General features: G+C 48.2%; 1 long non-coding RNA gene and 1 pseudogene across 2 annotated transcripts in view; both read right to left on the minus strand.

Moving 5' to 3' along the window:
- Window positions 1-1,176: 1,176 nt before the first annotated feature.
- Window positions 1,177-3,453, minus strand: LOC144371857 (uncharacterized). The gene is made up of 3 exons (XR_013431958.1): window positions 3,158-3,453; window positions 1,467-1,675; window positions 1,177-1,231 (listed from the first exon to the last, which is right to left on the minus strand). It is a non-coding gene; the product is annotated as an uncharacterized LOC144371857 (long non-coding RNA).
- Window positions 3,454-16,531: 13,078 nt separating this feature from the next.
- Window positions 16,532-17,034, minus strand: part of LOC144371885 (mitotic checkpoint serine/threonine-protein kinase BUB1-like) — a 42,828-nt pseudogene continuing 42,325 nt past the window's right edge. Inside the window, exon 21 of the transcript XR_013431976.1 lies at window positions 16,532-16,852. The product of XR_013431976.1 is annotated as a mitotic checkpoint serine/threonine-protein kinase BUB1-like (transcript). The remainder of the gene's footprint in view (window positions 16,853-17,034) is intronic.

Consider the following 17,034-nt stretch of genomic DNA (forward strand, 5'->3'; position numbering starts at 1 on the left):
TACCCAGAGGACAGTGCTCAAGGACAATCAGAGACAAGAGAGCTCTCAACACAAGGGCACCATCTTGTTACCCTGCTACCTGAGGCCTTCATGTGATCATGTGGGGGTCTTCCTATGAGCCTCTAGTCCAATCTTGGTACAAGAGTTTGCTTCAACCTGCTATGCCCTACAGGGACAAGGGAATAAGGACCAAAAGGCTTTGTACAGACACACTCTACTCCCATCAAGATGGGAGGAATGGTCCAGTGGACTTCCATATCCCTGCTCTGGTCTGGGATGCAGTTGCATTTTTGTGTGGACCAGGCACAAACCCTAGGTGTTTTGGTCCTGACAGCCAGGGCACAACACACACTAGGACTCTTTAATGATAGGCATGGAAGCTGCTGGGCTCGAGAGTGTCAGTGCTTGCTGGGGTGTCAGGAGGTTTGGACTCAGCAGGTGCTGTGGTTCAACATGGCTCCCCTGGAGGTGGACACCAGAGTCTCATGATGGATACTCCACACCCAGGAAAATTCTGCAGAGAGAGCCGCTAAATCTCTATTCACATACATGCAAACTAGGACACTAATGGGCCCCTCCAAGGCCCCCAGTAGTCTGTGACCCACACCTATCCACCCTAATCATTCTACAATGGCTCCCTTCCCTTCAACCAGCAACATATCCCCTCCCACACACAAGAAAATGACTGCCAACTCCTCTGCTTCAACCTCCACGGTTCAATATACTCCTCCTCAATACCAAGGTCAGTAGAGGATGGCCTGTACCCTCGATATTTCTCTGACCTCCTCTGAACCCAGCACTCACTCCTGCACTTCTGACCTGCACACCCCAAAACACGCAGGCCCACTCGCACCCAGACCTGGCATGCTGCTGCTCTCCCGCCTCCCTCTTCCTCATTTTATGCTCTCCTTCCTGACCTTCCAGAAGCTCTAGTTCAAGAAGACAGGCCTAGTCCAAGGTGTTTGCTGTGGACTCGGTCTTCCCCACTGTGGGCTCCCAGGAGACTCCCCTGCTGGAAGACTCACCAGGATGCTCCTATACTGTGTTGTCATTTCATTTTCCAGGTAGACGTGAATGAGGCACCTGCCTCTCACCCGCCTGTTGTACTGGGGCCGTGGGGAGTACCGAGTGGAGACCGCTGATGTCCTGGACTCCAGCTCTGCCCCTTCCCTGGAAGAAGGCTCTGGCTCTGGGGTTGGCTGAGGAGCCGATACAGGAACTGAGCTTGTAGCTAGAGAAGAAAAGATGCCAACATGACTGCCTTGCCCTGACCTTCCCACAGACAGACAATACCCCTGCTGCCAGGAAGAACTCAGGCCCTTAGCCCACACAGGACCTCTTTGCAGACTGGGGTCACTTCCTGATGGACAAAGGCTTATCCTAATTTCCAGCCCAACACCAGGCATACAGACTCCCTGCAGTGGGACAAGAGTCAGACCTCTCCTCATATACCCTTAGGTACTCACCCCGGTCCGCCTGGCTCTCAGGCGCTGCCTGGCTTGATATGCCATCTTCAGTTGTGGCCAGGAGGTGGTATGTTTGATGCTCCAGGTACAAACCAACCAGCAAGAGCCCCATATATGGCAGCAGCTGCTGCAGACTCAGAGAGCCTGGAGGCTGATGGGAAGCCTCGGTGTAGAAGTTAATCCAGGTCCCCAGGAAGGAAGGTGAGGCACTGTGGGGAGGCAGGTGTGGAGTCAGCAAAACCCTGGCCTTGCCTTCGCCATGGCCTCCAGAGAAAACCTCTGACCCTACACTTCTGAACTGTCCCTGGTTCTGAACACACCAGTCCACCTCAGACCAGACACAGTGGCTGTACAGGCAGGGACAGGACAGGTTGCCACAGGCAAAGAACCTTCAACGAAGGAGCGTTAGATCCATGATATGACCAGCTCTCCCCTCCTCTGGGCAGGACTGACACTCTTCTTCCTTTTGGCTACATGCTCTCCAACCTGGAATGCACCTTCCAGGAGTGTCTGTCCTCCTGCCCACTCTTCTCAGGGCTCAAGAGACACCTCCTCCCCTGGCGTGGGCTGCAATGCTACCTCATTCTCTGTGAGCTCTCACTGAGTCCCCCTGAGTAGCGTGGACCTCTCTTTTCCCATGAGTGCAGACCACATCTCTGTGGCCCTGGGGGAGAACAGGGAGGTGTGGTGTGGGGGGATCCATTGTCCCAGGGGCTTTCCCAGTGGACCATGACTACCTACAACTCCCCGCCTTACCCCTCCTACTGTTGAAGCCCCACACCTTACACTGCAGGCAGAACACACAATTGGGGAGAGCAGTCTTTCCTCAACCTTCCCAAGTCAAATCACCTTGCAGGTCCCTATTCTGGAAACAGGAGCCCACCCTCTTGACCCCAAGCCCATTCTATGTTGAAGTTGGTCCAGGAGTCCACCATAGTCACTGAAGAGGACAACATGCAGTTATGCCTCATGGAGTCCGGGATGCAGTCACATGTAGGATATGTACTCATGGCACCTGCGGTTTTAGGCTGACCCCCATGAAAAGGGACACAATGGCGGTCATTTGCACTCCATTTTTCACTGAATTATGAAATGTGACTGGAAACGTGTTTTCACACAGTGGGTGCTTTCTCCATGTTCATCAGTGAATGAGCCCAAACTGCTGATTCCCACATCTCTCTGGGTGTGGGAGCTGCCATGTCCAAAGCCCCTGTCCAGCTATGTCCCAGCTAGAACGCTCTGTCCCACTATGTATACTAACATGTCTTTATTAACCCAAAAGTGCTTTTCCCAAGGCCTGAGTTTTGAGACGCCTCTGGCACAGATCTACGTTCTTCAAGAAGCCAATATCACACCAGAAAGACCACCTGGCCTCGCTGAGTCCACCTGGGAATGAGCTCAGTGCACACCATGAGCTGTGGTGCCAGGTGTGTGGGGACTGCTCCACAGACCTCTGTGGATCAGCTGGAGTCAGGATGGTTTCTCTGCCTAAGAGGGAAAGTTCACTCCCCTTGCAAGGCTGTGGCAGGCACCTCCAGGACTCGTCACATTCGGGGCTGAAATTCCACTATTAGTGTGGTCCTCTATCTCATTAGGTATCACAAACCTTTGGGTCCCTGAGAGGTACATGGCAGCCCCAAGACAAAGGCATGAGGGGGCTACACACTTGGGCTTGGTGGTCTGGTGCTTACCTTGGGAACAAGATATCCAGCACCTGCTGGGTGGGGATGGAATCCCAGGAGATTAACCCCATGTTGCTGCTGAAATGTAGGTTCCTCCCACAAATGACAGGCAGGAGCTCATTCCTAAGCTGGTCCTGCCTGTAAGGTTCAAGGCTCTGTACCCTGAAGGGCTCCTCCGTGTTCTCATCATTTTTACCCTGGGTTGGGACCAAGAATGGTGGGTTCAAAATGGAAATGGTGAAAAACAGAAAAATGACTTGTGCCAATACACTAGAGTCAAAGCACAATGGGACAGTTCCCATCAGTACAAACACACACCACACACACACACACACACACACACACACACACACACACAGTCAGAATAGGAGTCCTGGGCCATTCATCAGGGATCAGACTAGAGGGCCTGCTGGGATCACCTGCCCTGTGCTACTCACTGTTACTCTTGAGCTCCTCTGCGACAATTGCCAGAGGATCTGGCGTCTAAGTTGAAGCCTCATCCAGTGCATCCACAAAAGGGCTAGTTGGCCCCCCTGAGATTCCTGGAAGCCTGAGGCTCGGCATTGTTTGCAAGGACAGGGGAACATCCTTCTCACTCCAGTTTCTCCAACCAAATGAGCTCGGTCAGTTTAGTGGGTGCCTGGATACCAGGGTTCCATGTTCTGTTTGATCCATTGTCAAGGCAATGATGTCATTTCCTGTGCCCATACCTGAGCCACTTTTCACATAAAATCACTTTCAAAAGCCCTATGGGCTGCTGATTTCTCCTCCATGCCTACCCATCTCAGGTGTGCATGTGTTCACCAACAAGTACCCAAATACCCCAACCAGCATCTGCCCTGCTTGGTGCCTCTAGAGTTCCAGCTTGGAGCCTTCAAAAATGCATTCACAACCAGTCCTTCCCTCTCAGCAGCCTTTGGACCCTGGTCCCATCATTGTGCAACTCATGGTGTGCCCAGTCTTTTCTGGAAAGTAGGGTAGCATCTAATCAGGGATTGGTGTCTCTGATTCATACATAGCATATGGTTTCTATGAAATCCAGTGAGGGAGCAGGAGTAACGAAGCTGATTGCACAGATGACCTCAGGGAATACTGACAGGCCAAATGAAAAATATGTTCCAGCTAACCATTGGTATTTGGGCTTCTCAGCCCAGTCCTGTTTTTAAAAAAGGTGCAGACGGGCAGTGTTCATTAAAAAAATGTCTACCATTTAAAAGTGGGTAATTTAAATGGCATCTAGTTACACATCTGCTAGAATGGTCTGGCAACATATGAATTTTATTCTAAAAACAACAAAAAAACATAGAAAAAAACATAGACCTAAAGATAAAACCTTGTCTTCACCAGGATGCCTAGAAATAGGTTTTATTTGGCTCATGCAAATATCTTTCAATAGAACTTCTAATTTCTGAATGAACTCATTCAATTTTATAATGTCTGAAACCCTCTGTGAGCATGGGAAGCACTGCTGACAAGACACCAGAGGGCCAGAGCACTTGTGCCCCCTACAGGGGTGTCTCTTGGCTATCACCAAAGACCGTTCCCCTCCCGGGGCAGCTGAGAGCAAGCTGGGCCTTGGAGCAACGATTAGTGTTTAGGTATAGACTATGCAAGCAAAGGACAGTGTCTTTAATAAAACTAAAATTAAAAAGTCACATTGAAAAATTTTTAAAAAGAAGAAGAAAATAAGGTCAAGTAGAGGAACGGGCAGAGGCATCCAGAGGAATCACATTTTCAAAGGAGAAAATCCCCCAGTGAAAAGCATCAGAATAGATACCAAGAAAAATACCAACAAAAACAGTGTGCTCCCACTATGTATCTACTCCACATGCAAAAGTTAGAAAGCTAGATAATACAATCCTGGCCACAGGTAGAGCTATTCAGAAGAGCCACCTGGCAGTGCTTAGTCAAAGAAGTAAACATGCACACTTTGATCTAGAAATGCCACCTGTGTGTAAACCAGGTGGTGCTTAAGCAGTTTCACAAGGGGACATGCACAGGGAAATTTATCCTCAGGTTCCTTATAGAGTTGTCTGTGCTTACAGAAGGTTGAGGGCTGTCAGGGTGCCCACAATTGGGAAAGTGAAATGCTTAAAAGTTAATGGATGCCAACCTGGATATATTAATAGAAATCAATGAAAAACAATAGATTTACATGACAGTAAAATCCCTGAGTTCAAGTTCTTGCTAGCCTACCTACCAACAATCATGCTTGGTTAAGACACTGACATACTTCAAGGCAAAAAAAGGAGAAAATATAATGTCATTATTACTTTTCTTAAAAGCAAATAAGGAAATGGTAATATTTACCCAGCCATGACCTGTTATGCATAATATGTGAGATTATTGTGGACATGTTGGTAAATGATGATCTACTCAGATACGTTCCGTGACTCACCAAATGCAAAGGTCCATGAAGAATTACCGTCTCCACACATGAATTCATCGTCAAAAGCCTTGAGACAACAGGGGCTTCACAAAATGGCTTCTTGGCCAACTTGATGAGTGCGTCCTCGGACAATGCTTCCACCTGAAAGATGTCACCAACTTGTTCTCATTCACATTTCCACAGTGCCACAAAAAAGAAACAAAGTCTGATACTCTATTGAGTGAATCCTCAAGTGGACCAAACACCATACTTCCTTCCATATTTTAGAATTAACAAATGCAACTTCAACTCAATAACTTGCATTAGGCAACATGCAACCACAACCTTCCCCTGAGCCAGGGAAGCTGACCCCTCTCTGAATTCAGGAGGTCCTGGCCCCACCAGCATAAACACGAAGTTGACACAAACCTGGCACTTTGATTCTGTGAATTATGGTCAGGACTGATGAGTCAGCTTTGTTGGGATAACTGCTAAAGGAGGACTTTGTATCCCTTAATTTTCTAGCTGATGGCCTCTGGAAAGAGCCATTTATCCTGGTTTAAGGCCTTCCTTTTAACATGTGCGGCCTATTCTCAGCCATAGTGGCCTCTTGTTTTCTTTACATTTAATGTTTCATAAAAGCAAATGGCTCCGAAGCCCCTGAGACAGGTGAATGTCCCTGTTAGCTGCCTGCATTTGGAATTTATCAAAGATCTTTACACGGAGACTCTTTTCTGTCAATTCCAATCTTGAATCACAGAAGTGCTCCTCACAGGGGAGGACACTAGGGTGGCCTCTCCATGCTGTCCCCTACCTGTGCGTATGGCAGGCTCCCTGGGGCACCTGAACACCTGGGGCAGCTGTGCAGGAGCTGGGAGGGGGAGCTGAAGCGGGGCTGGCAGGCTGGCTTGTTCACCCACTTTGTCTCCAAACTTAGGAAGCTAGACCTGGAAGGTGTGCATGGGGAGTAGGTTTTCTGAAGCTCTCTTATTTAAGGCTGCGATTTTTCCTGGGGACATCTTGGACCGAACCCTAACCACGTCCCTGCCCCCTGATCCTGCCTCAGCTTTCATCTGACCCAGGTGCTGCCCCCTAGGGGAGCCTGGGGAAGCTGCACCTCTCTCCCTCCTTGGTTTCTCTTGGGAAAGGAAGGCTGCACCAGGGTAGCAGAGGCAGATGAATTCCAGCTCTGCTAGAACCTTCCTGGGTGAGGAGTGGTGTGTGTTGGGGATGCTGAGAAATAAAGTCTCTCCGGTAGAGCCCTAAAGAGGATCGCACTCGTTTCGCTGAAATGCGGGTGACAGGGTCTCTCTCTCCCCCCAAGGCAGGATCTTTGTCTGGGTTTATGATGTCGTCATTCTAATCAACGCCATGTTAATTGCCCTGGATGAGAAGAACCCCTTCATCTCCTAGCTGAGTGGCTTTTCCTTTCTCTGTAGTTCTTGAGATCCTCCTGAAGTTCTACACGCATGAGCCCAGAGCCTATTTTGAAAGGAAGTAGTTCTGGAACTGGTGAGTGTGTGTCCTAGGGAGGGGACAGGGGACTTCCTGTCACAGTTCAGAGACATGGCTGCAGGTCTCCAAGCTCCACCTGTGTAGAGGCATCTTATAATGAGCTCTTGGAGGGGAACCCTCTGTGTGGGTAAAGGCCGAACTTCCCAAAGTCAATTTGAACTGTCTAATTAAAATGAGAACCACAGACCTTGACATCCTGGAGTTGGGAAGGATCTTTAAAAGAAGGAAGCCCAATGTTTTTCTCTACTTTCTCACAATACTTCTTTTTTTAAAAAAAAATTTTGTTCTTTTTAGTTATAAATGACAGTACAGTGTATTTGGACCTATACATACATGGAGTATGATCTCCCATTCTTGTAGTTGAACTTGGTGGTATGGAGTTCCACTGGTCGTGTATGCATATATGAACTTAGGAAAGTTACGTCCGATTCCTTCTACTGTCTTTCCCGTTCCCAGCCCCTCCCTTCCCCCCACTCTGCCCTGTCCAACCTGGTGATCCACCCCTATCCCACCTATGGTCACTCACAATACTTCTGACACCAAGTATGTGTTATTTTTTCTCACACCTACTAACTGTCCAACTCTCTGGTCGTCAATTTTGTGTCCTGCAATTCAATCAAATTTGGACACAATTTGTCCACAGTTAGCATCAAATACCACAGGTTGAGGGCTGATCCAAGACTGAGGACAGTCCCCAAGACTGTCCTCTCTCCAGACACCAACTGCATGTCCACATTAACACCTGTGCTGCTGACTGATCGCCTATAAATCAGAGGTGACCAGAAAAACACTTCGGTTACTAGATTTCTGGTTGTTGTACAAGGATACAGCTCAGGTCAGCCAGACTGAGAGGTACAGGGTGCAGGAAAAGGGGTGCGCAGCTCCCATACCCTCTCCAGGTGCGCCCTTCCATGCCCCTCAGTAACCCAGAAGCTCCCCCAACACTATTGTTTTTTTTTTATGGAGGCTTCATTATGTGTGCATGACGGATTACACATTGGCCATTGGTCATCGACCCAATCTTCAGCCCCTCTGCCCTCCCCAGAGGTAGGGGGCAAGGATGAGGGTGGGGCTGGAAGTTCTAGCTCTCTGATCCCCTGGTAGTTTCCCCTGTGGATTCACATCCCCATCCTGAGGGGCTTTCCCAGGGCGACCTCATTAAGCTCAGGTGGGGTTAAAAAAGGGCTTGTGATGAATAGCAAAGGATGCTCCTTCCACCTCTGTCACTTATCACTGGAGAGACAGGGCTCTTAGGCGTTCAGGTCATGAGACTAGGGATGAAGGCCAGGCATCCTAGAACATCATGGCCAAGGAGGCATTTCCTTTGGCAGCTTCCTTGGCCCGCTCCCTAACCTCACTGTCAGAAACTCAGCCTGTGTGGCTGGCCAGCGGGCTGTTGGCCAGCCCTCCCCTGAGCGGTGGACATGTCTCCCACAAGCCTTCCCTTCTCCAGGCCGCTGGTCTCCACCCTCGGCCCTGGTGCTGTGTGCCAGCCGGTGTGTCTTGAGCTGCTGTGTGTCGAGCTCTGCAGGGCACAGAGATGCAAGCCACAGGCTGACTTTGGTGGTGCACAGCTAGGCGGGTTCTGACCCCAGTGACCACTGCTCTTAGTGCCAGGAAACTTCTCCCGAAGTGCACGTGGCTGGGGGGGGGGGACCTGGTCGGTGTTTTCTTCTCCTTTAGCACCACTGTCAGGAAAGTCATGGCACGATGAATTCTACTTCCATTAAGTCGTAATGCACATAGTAAAATTAATACCAGGAAAGACCTACTGTGCATTCTGCAAGTATTCTTCACCGGATGGGCACAGTGGTGCACGCCTGTGGTCCCAGTGTCTTGGGAAGCCGAGGCAGGAGGATGGTGAATTCAAAGCCAACATCAGCAACTTAGCAAGGCCCTAAGAAACTCAGCGAGACTGTGTCTCTAAATAAAATATGGAGAAAAAAAAAGAGGCTGAGGATGTGGCTCAGTGGTAAAGCACCCCCTGGTTCAATTTCTGGTGCCCAAAAAATAGAAAAATAAAAATGTTCTTCACGAGTATAGACTTTTGTGGAAGGCGAAGTGATGTGGGTTAGTGATTCCTGCATCTCTGCAGGTGACTCAGAGCAGCCAATGGATGATCATGGGATGGTTCAAGCCTAGTGTTTCTTGCTTCCCATGCAGTGACCTAAAAGTTCCAGAAATGAATTTTAGCACTGGCTAGTTATCTCACATAAGCTGTTGGTTCAGTTTTCTGGGGATCCATCAGAGCCTGAGCTTGACATGCCTCTCACTTGATTCTTAATGGACTTTGCTTTTGCCATTAGGTTTGACATGCTGATCATAATCGCAGCCTGATGGCCACGGTGGCTGATGCCACCATTCAGTCAGGTCAGTGCCTCCAGCTCTAGGCTTCACGGAGGATCAGGTGCTTACTCAGTTCTCTGTTGAAAATCCACCCTGCACTGTGGAGGTTTGGGGGCCAGGAAGGGGGACACCAGAAAATTATTAAAAGTGTTCCGTATTCAGGTTGGAGATGTGGTTCAGTGACAGAGCACTAATCTGGTGTGTGGAGCCCTGGGTTCAATCCCCAACACTGGGAGGAAATATATGTCTCTATGTGTACACACACACACACACACACACACACACACACACACACACACACACACTTATATCCAATGCTCTTGAGAGGGATGGTGCCTTTGTGTGTGTCTAGCCATGCAGTATTTTAGGGTTTTCGCATGTAGGAGTCCATTACACCAGATTCTTACCTGGTCATCTCTCCAACACTGGGCCATGACTCCGGGCTGCCCTTTTCCCCTCCATCTCCTGCCTGCCTTGGCCTCCCACCCAGGTCCTCCCCACAGCAGGAGCCAGAGGCTGGGTTAAGAGCACTCGGCCGTCAGCTCCCTGGGGACGAGTGAGCCACTTTCATCCCTGAGCCTCGCCCTGCATGTGACAGCGTGAGAGTCGTCCTGCTGGTGGCTAATGCTAACCCAAGTGTGTTAACCATTCCTTATTAAATCCCACCCACAATCCTTGATGTAGGAACTTTCTCTATCCCTACTTTATAGGTGGTGAGTTGAAGCATAGAGAAGTTAAGTCACTCTTCCAGTGATGCACAACCAAGGTGCATACCCAGGAGTTGGACCCCAAAGCCCTAGATAAACCCCAACCTCAGTTATTATTATTATTATACTGGGGGTGGAACCCAGAGCCCTACACATGTTAGACTGAGTTACATCCACACCCCCTTTTTAAAAATGCTATTTTTAAAAACTTTTTCTTACTTGTAGAAGGACAATATTTAGTATTTAGTATTTTTTATCAGGTTCTGGGAACGAACCCAGTGCCTCATGTGTGCTAGGCAAGGACTCTACCACTGAGCCCCAACCCCAGCCCTAAAATGCGATTTTTAATAACATTTCAGTAAGGGGCTTTCTAAATTGCCCAGGCTGGCCTCAAACTTGTGATCCTCCTGCCTCAGCCTCCTGAGTAGCTGGGATTCCAGGCCTGCACCAGCACACCTGGCCAAGCCACACTTTTTGATTTAGGGCAGCTGCCCTTCCGGGGATGCCTGGCAGCCACCTCTGTCCAGGACTGGCCTGCTCCTCCAGGACAGCTTTAAATGGGGTCAACTTTGGTGGAGAAAAGCAGATGAGGCCAAGCAGCTCTCTATTCCTCGTCCACCTGAGTCTCACTGGAGTTCTAGGTTATTATTGCTGCGGGAAGCTGCTCATGACACCCATTCTGTGAGGCTGGCTTCTGCTACTGGCCAGGGCCACTGTGTGGACAGCTGCAGGACTAGGGAGGGGCTTTACAGAAAACGGGCTGGCCTGGCATCAGTTTTGTTCTCCTCCTTCTCCTTTGCCTCCTGCCAGGAACTCGGTTTGCTCCTAGTTTCCGGGTGATGGTGACCACTCTGATCAGCGCTGGCCCACGATGATCACATTTGGTGGACTTGCCTTCATGCCCTCCTTTGCTATTCCATGTGAAATCACTCTAAGCCTCAAGGCATAGGAGTATTAGACTCCAGTAGGAAGAATAAGTCAGTGAGTGGTATGGGTCTCCAGCGGCCAGTCTTACAGAATACCAAGTTTCTAGAAGCACTGGGCGCACTTCCTGGCTGCTATGTGGAATGCCAGCCGTCCATCGGGCTGACCCAGGCAATGTCTTCCTCATCCCTGGCCCAGGGGATATTCTTAGGCCCAGGGGGATATTCTTAGCCAGCAGAGGGCTCACAGGGACATGGGGTCCTTCCAGCTCATGGCTCTGCCCCCGCCCCAGGCTGAGACCCTGTGTTCTGCTTGTGGAGGGAGCCCCGTACTTCTCTTTCTTTTCTTTTTTTTTTTTTGAGAGAGAGAGAGAATTTTTTAATACTTATTTTTTAGTTTTCGGCAGACACATCTTTTATTTCAATTTTATGTGGTGCTGAGGATTGAACCCAGTGCCTCGCACATGCCAGGTGAGCACGCTACCGCTTGAGCCACATCCCCAGCCCCCTCCTACTTCTCTTGTTTGGTGCTGGTGAGAACAAGGTCATAAGAGGCCATTTGGGACTGGGGGCCTCTTGTTTAGAGCTGTTGAGGGAGCCTGAAGGGGTGCACACTGCAGAAAAAGGGCATTTGCTTTTCTTTTTCTGTCTAATGGCAGGTCTATTAGCCTAGGAGAATGGAAAGTCAGCTGTAGGTCCCCCATTCCCAGCTCTGGGATGCCGCTTCCCAGAGGCAGCCATCAAAGCTCTTGTCATTCTTCCTAAACCCTTCCACGTGTGCTGGTGTGTGGTGCACACCCCCAGTTCATTGTCCCCAAAATAGAAGACTCTAGAACACCACTGACCAGTGGGTGGGCTTGCCTTTCGCCTTCACAGACCATGTGGTAAGGCCATCCTTGGGCATGCATCTTTGTGTCCTCACATGAGTGTGAGTGTTGGGTGCTCTTCTAGAGATGAGCAAAGGTAAATGGGTTCATGATTTGGATTGATAGTGACAACTTGCTTTCACAAACATGCTCTAGCATGGATTTCAAATGACATGTGTGATGTATGTTTCTCTGCTCACAGATGGATTTATTCACTGTTTCCATTCTCCCTAGATCTAATAGATGAGAAAATAACACCATGCGGTCTTGACATGCATTGCTTTAGTTGCTCATGAGACTGAGCATCTTTTCCATGTGATTTTGGCCATTTATGCATATTTCCAGTAACATCAGTGGTTCTATTTCTCTATTACCTTCACTCTTATTATTAGCGTTATTGTTTTTGGTACCAGCGATCCCAGGGGTGCTTAATAATGAAGTCACATCCTCAGCCTTTTCATATTTTATTTTGAGACGGGGTCTTGCTAAGTTGCTCAGGCCTCGCTAAATTGCTGAGACTGGCTTTGAACTTGGAATCCTCCTGCTTCAACCTCCTGAGTTTCTGGGATTTTAGTCGTGTGCCCGCAGGCCCAGCTGGTACTTTTACTTTTGATATGATTTGTAGGACTCTTTGGCCTATTAAGGAGACAGGTCTGTGGTAATCTATGCATAAGACAATGACTTTTCCTTATCTGTCACTTTCCCCTCTCTCCACAGTCTTTTTTTGGGGGGAGGCGGTGTGCGGCTATACACAAGTTTAAAGTTATTATATAGTCAGACTTGTTGATCTTTTTATAGTTTCTAGGTTTCACAGCATGCTTAGGAAGCCCTTTTCCTGCCCCACTTTCCACCCTGTTACCTTTATGGGTTGGTTTTTGTTTGTTTTGGTACCTTTGTAGTTAATTTTGGCATAAAGAACAGGTAAAGATCCAACTTCAGTTCTCCTTCACTAGGGGACTAACCTCTGTTAGTGGGTATTTATCCCCCTGCTGCCTTGCCAGCAGCTTAGTTTCTGACTTGGTAAATGTCCTGGGAGGTCCAGGGGGGTCCACCTAGCTGTGCCTTAATCTCTCCACCAACTACCCAAGCTTCTCTGGGGGACCAGCCGAGCAACGATCCCTTCCCACTCACTCTTCTAAGCTGCGTGGCTCTGGGCTGGAGAGGCCACAATCCTTGTGAACACTGCTGCCCTTCTGTGGGACCTTGGGTGCATCTAGCGCTCCATGACCCTTGCTTCTGGGACTTTGGGTGACCCCTGGTGTCCGGCGCCTCCCACCCTAAGTGGTCTACTATGCATTTGCTGTCATCAGGACGGAATTGTTCTGTGACAGAATCCGGTCCTTTGACCCAAGTTTCACTGATGCACTGGTGTGTGGCGACCTGCCCTTGTGGCATTGGCTGGGACAGGCACTGCAAGAACAGCTTCAGTGATCTGGCCGCTTCCTCCATGCTGCTGGAGGAGCTCATGGTGGTCAACCAGTGGCATGATTGCCTTTTTTGGGAGCTGGTGGTCTGGGCACCTGGCCCCGGGGTGGTGTGTCCTGCTTAGTGACCTTGGGGTACAGGAGGGCACCCTGAGCTCGGGCACCCGCAGTTTTCGAGCGCTGCTTCCTTAGCTGCCCGCTCATTGCAGGCGGCTTTGCCCTGGTGACCCATCAGGTGGTGAAACTGTACTGCATCCTGTTCCATGTCATGGTGGTCATCCTCATCATCAAGTGAGTGTCCCCACAGGGTTTCCTGTGTTACAGCAGCTTAGCCTGCCATAGCCTAACTAACCCAGAGATGGGTTAGTCTGAACATTCCAGAATGAAACAAATGGGAGAGATGCACGGACTTGAAAAACGGGAGAGGAGGACCAAGGACGCAGGCTCCTTGGATCAGCGCAGAGAAGGTTGCACGGAGGCTTTCCAGGTTTGCCGTGTCGTGTAACCATGCCTGGCTATCCAGCAGCTCTACTTTCGAGAGTCACAGGCCACCCTTGGGCTTTTCTTTGGGGAGAATGAATGTTAGGACCATTGCCTTAGATCAGATTAAAGCCAGCCAGGAAGGTGCTCAAGCAGGAGTCTCTGTATCCCCTGAGTAAAGAGTCTAGTTTCTTAGCTGGAACTCGAATGTGGAGCAGGGCTCAAGAATGACTAGGAAATACCTGGGCCCAAGAAAGGTCTCACTCTGGACCAGGAGCTGGGTCCAGCCAAGGTTTGCACACTCAGGAGGAGTTGGGGCCGAGACTCAGGTGAACGCACCCCAGCCAGCTCTGTCCTGCAGGGATACCTGCAGTGGAGTGAGCCAGAACTCTGTGCCCTCCCTGCACGGACCTGTCACTTTCCTCTCAGGTGCCCTCTGGACTCAGGGCTTCTTCCCTGGTGCTGATTAGCTACATAAAATCCAGACCACTGATTACAACTAAAGGAAGGTTTTTTGTTGTACCAGGCATATGTACAAAAAGCAAAACAATACCTACTAACTGAAATGATTAAAATAACTAGCTCTGTTGAAATTTGTCCCACCCTGGGGACAAGCCGTTGCTAGGAAATCAGATTGAGAAGTTTAATTTAAAGGAAGCCCTTGGATTAGATCACAGACCAGACAGGCAACAGCAGACACGCTGTTGGTGTCACATGGGGATGTTTCTGAGTGTGATCCAAGTTAAAGAGCCAGGAATAGAATATGGGCTGGCAATGACACTGGCCATGCCACCCAGGGCCTAAGGCCCCTGCAGTTGTCTCCCACAGATGAACACATGCAGTTTCTAGCTGTTCAGTCTTGGTTTCCTTTGAAAACAGCCATTTTCAAAAGGAACAAAATCCTGTCAATCTGGCTTTACCGATGCTCAGTTGTTTAGACACTTCAAGAGGAAGTTTGGTATTGGTTTCCCTGCTGAGGTCTGACCCTGGATCATTTTCAGTTTCCAAGTTTGGTATGTGTATGTGTGTAACTGGTCATGTAGGTTACAATCTTTATTTTCAAAATATAATTGCATTTTGGGGTCCCTAACCTAGCAATTTATCCTACAGATATAGTGGCACTCACACTCACTGTTTTGTAGTAAAAAACTGTGAAACCAACTAAGTGTCTCTAAATTGGACATTGGTTAAATAAATAACAACCCGTTCCAGCAGGGGAATGAGGTATAGCTGGGTCAATATAGATGGAAATGGGCAAGAAAACTGTGAAGTAATGATATACTTCATATTTGCTTATAAAAAGAACAGATAGATACCCAGCACCTCAAAAGCATCTTACCTCAAGCCAGTATCATGAAGTGAATGGATATGCACTGGAAAAGCTGCCCTTAGAACAGGGGACAAGGATGTGTGTGTCACCAGTGACCTCTTTCTCAAGGTATCATCAATGACAAGGAAAACCACAAACAAAAATTAGAACAATATAAAATAAGAATTGTTTTCATAAGGATGATTATTTGAAAACTTCAAAAGAATTAATTGATAATCCTGTTTGTAGAAATCAGTAGGCTTCATATATTCAAATTACCAATTGGAAAAAATAGGGGGAAAATGATATGACTTAAATAGTAACCAAAAAATTTAGTCCCAAATGCTAAAATTAGTACTAATTAAAAAAAAGACACATTTTTGTGTTTTTCAGTTGAGTACAACATTTAAGACAAAGTCAAAAGCCATTTAAGAGTATGAGTCTGAGTATAAAGCAAAACTTTTTAAAAAAATCTTCACAGCAGGAGAAATATTTACTAGTCCAGAGAGATGACACATTGGGACAAATATGTGTGCCTCATATACAAAGGACTCAGATAAACGAACAAGCGGAGCGCAAAGTGGGTGGAGGACAGAGAACACAGAAGAGCACACATGTGCTATAACACATGTACACACACTTGGTCTACCCATCAGAGAAATGACAACGAGAGTGCCAGCAGGGATGGTCTCTCACCTGCCAACTGGCAAAGGCCAGAGCCCCATCTGTGCTGTCAGGGAAGGTGGGAAAAGAACATTCACAGTCTGGGGAAAACCTTGGGGGGCTACCAGCAGACACAGATTCAAAATTTTAAGTGCAGTCACCTTTGACCCAGCAATTTTGCTTCTAGGAATCCATACTACAGATATGCCACAATCAAATATCACACAGCCACTAAAAAGTATGAGGCCATTCTACAGTTACATTCCTGATCAGATATTAAGTGAAAAAAAGGAAAATGATGCTAGATCTATTTAAAAAATGCAGTTTATAGAACCAATTTTAGAGACTCACACATACAAAAAATGGGCCATGGTTGCCTCCGGAGTCGGGGACATGGGAGCTGAGAAGGGTGGGAGGAAGCAATTCCCCTGTGCTCCTGGATGGTGTCGCCTCAGATTTGTTTTTCATGGTGCTAAGGACACAAAGGGAGGGAGGAGGAAGCCCAGCGGGGTTACAGGCCCTCCCAGGTCCTGGCCAGGAAAGGCTAAGTTGGTCCAGTGGTCTATACAGCTCATGAGAATTCTTTTCAAGATCTGAGATTTTTTCCATTGATGGTACTTTGAAGTAATAGGATTAGAATGCATAATTCATAGATAGCAAACAAAAATGCACCATAAAGGACATGAATGTCTGTCTGCCAAGAGGGCCGGCAGGTCTGCCCCATAGGGCTTGCCACTTTGTCTATTCTGCTGGATAATTTAATAAAAATTAAGTCACATGGATGTATTTCGTGAACTTTATTTTTAACAAACATTTATATCAACAATACATCTGGAAGAACATCAAGGTTCAAAGAAAGAGAATTGTATTTACAAAATGATTTCTGAGAAAGTGTCTACAGTTAATTTTATTTTCTCAAACGCTTATATTCCAAGAGCAGCACAATGAGCCTGTTTCGCAGGGTCTTGATTTTGTTGGAATAGTGCTGTTGAAACAGACTCTTCAGCTTTTGCCTTAGCAAATCCAAAGGTGGAATGTGATGGCAGTCTGGGATATTCAACATGGTGTGAAAAAACTCATCCCACACGTCCAGATGAGGAAGCCTGCAGAGAGAAAGTACCGGCCATGGATGGAACGCAGCCTGCTCTGGCCCTGACTGCTGCAGGTGGGTAGTGAAACAGAACTCTCACCTAAGAGCACTTGGCCATCAGGAGTGGACACATCCAATCTATCCCACATTAGAGAAATTAAAGTTCCAATTAATTGTCTCAACACACCTGGCTCC

This window comes from Ictidomys tridecemlineatus, chromosome Y (assembly GCF_052094955.1).
Source record: "Ictidomys tridecemlineatus isolate mIctTri1 chromosome Y, mIctTri1.hap1, whole genome shotgun sequence".
In the NCBI taxonomy this organism is placed as follows: Eukaryota; Metazoa; Chordata; class Mammalia; order Rodentia; family Sciuridae; genus Ictidomys; species Ictidomys tridecemlineatus.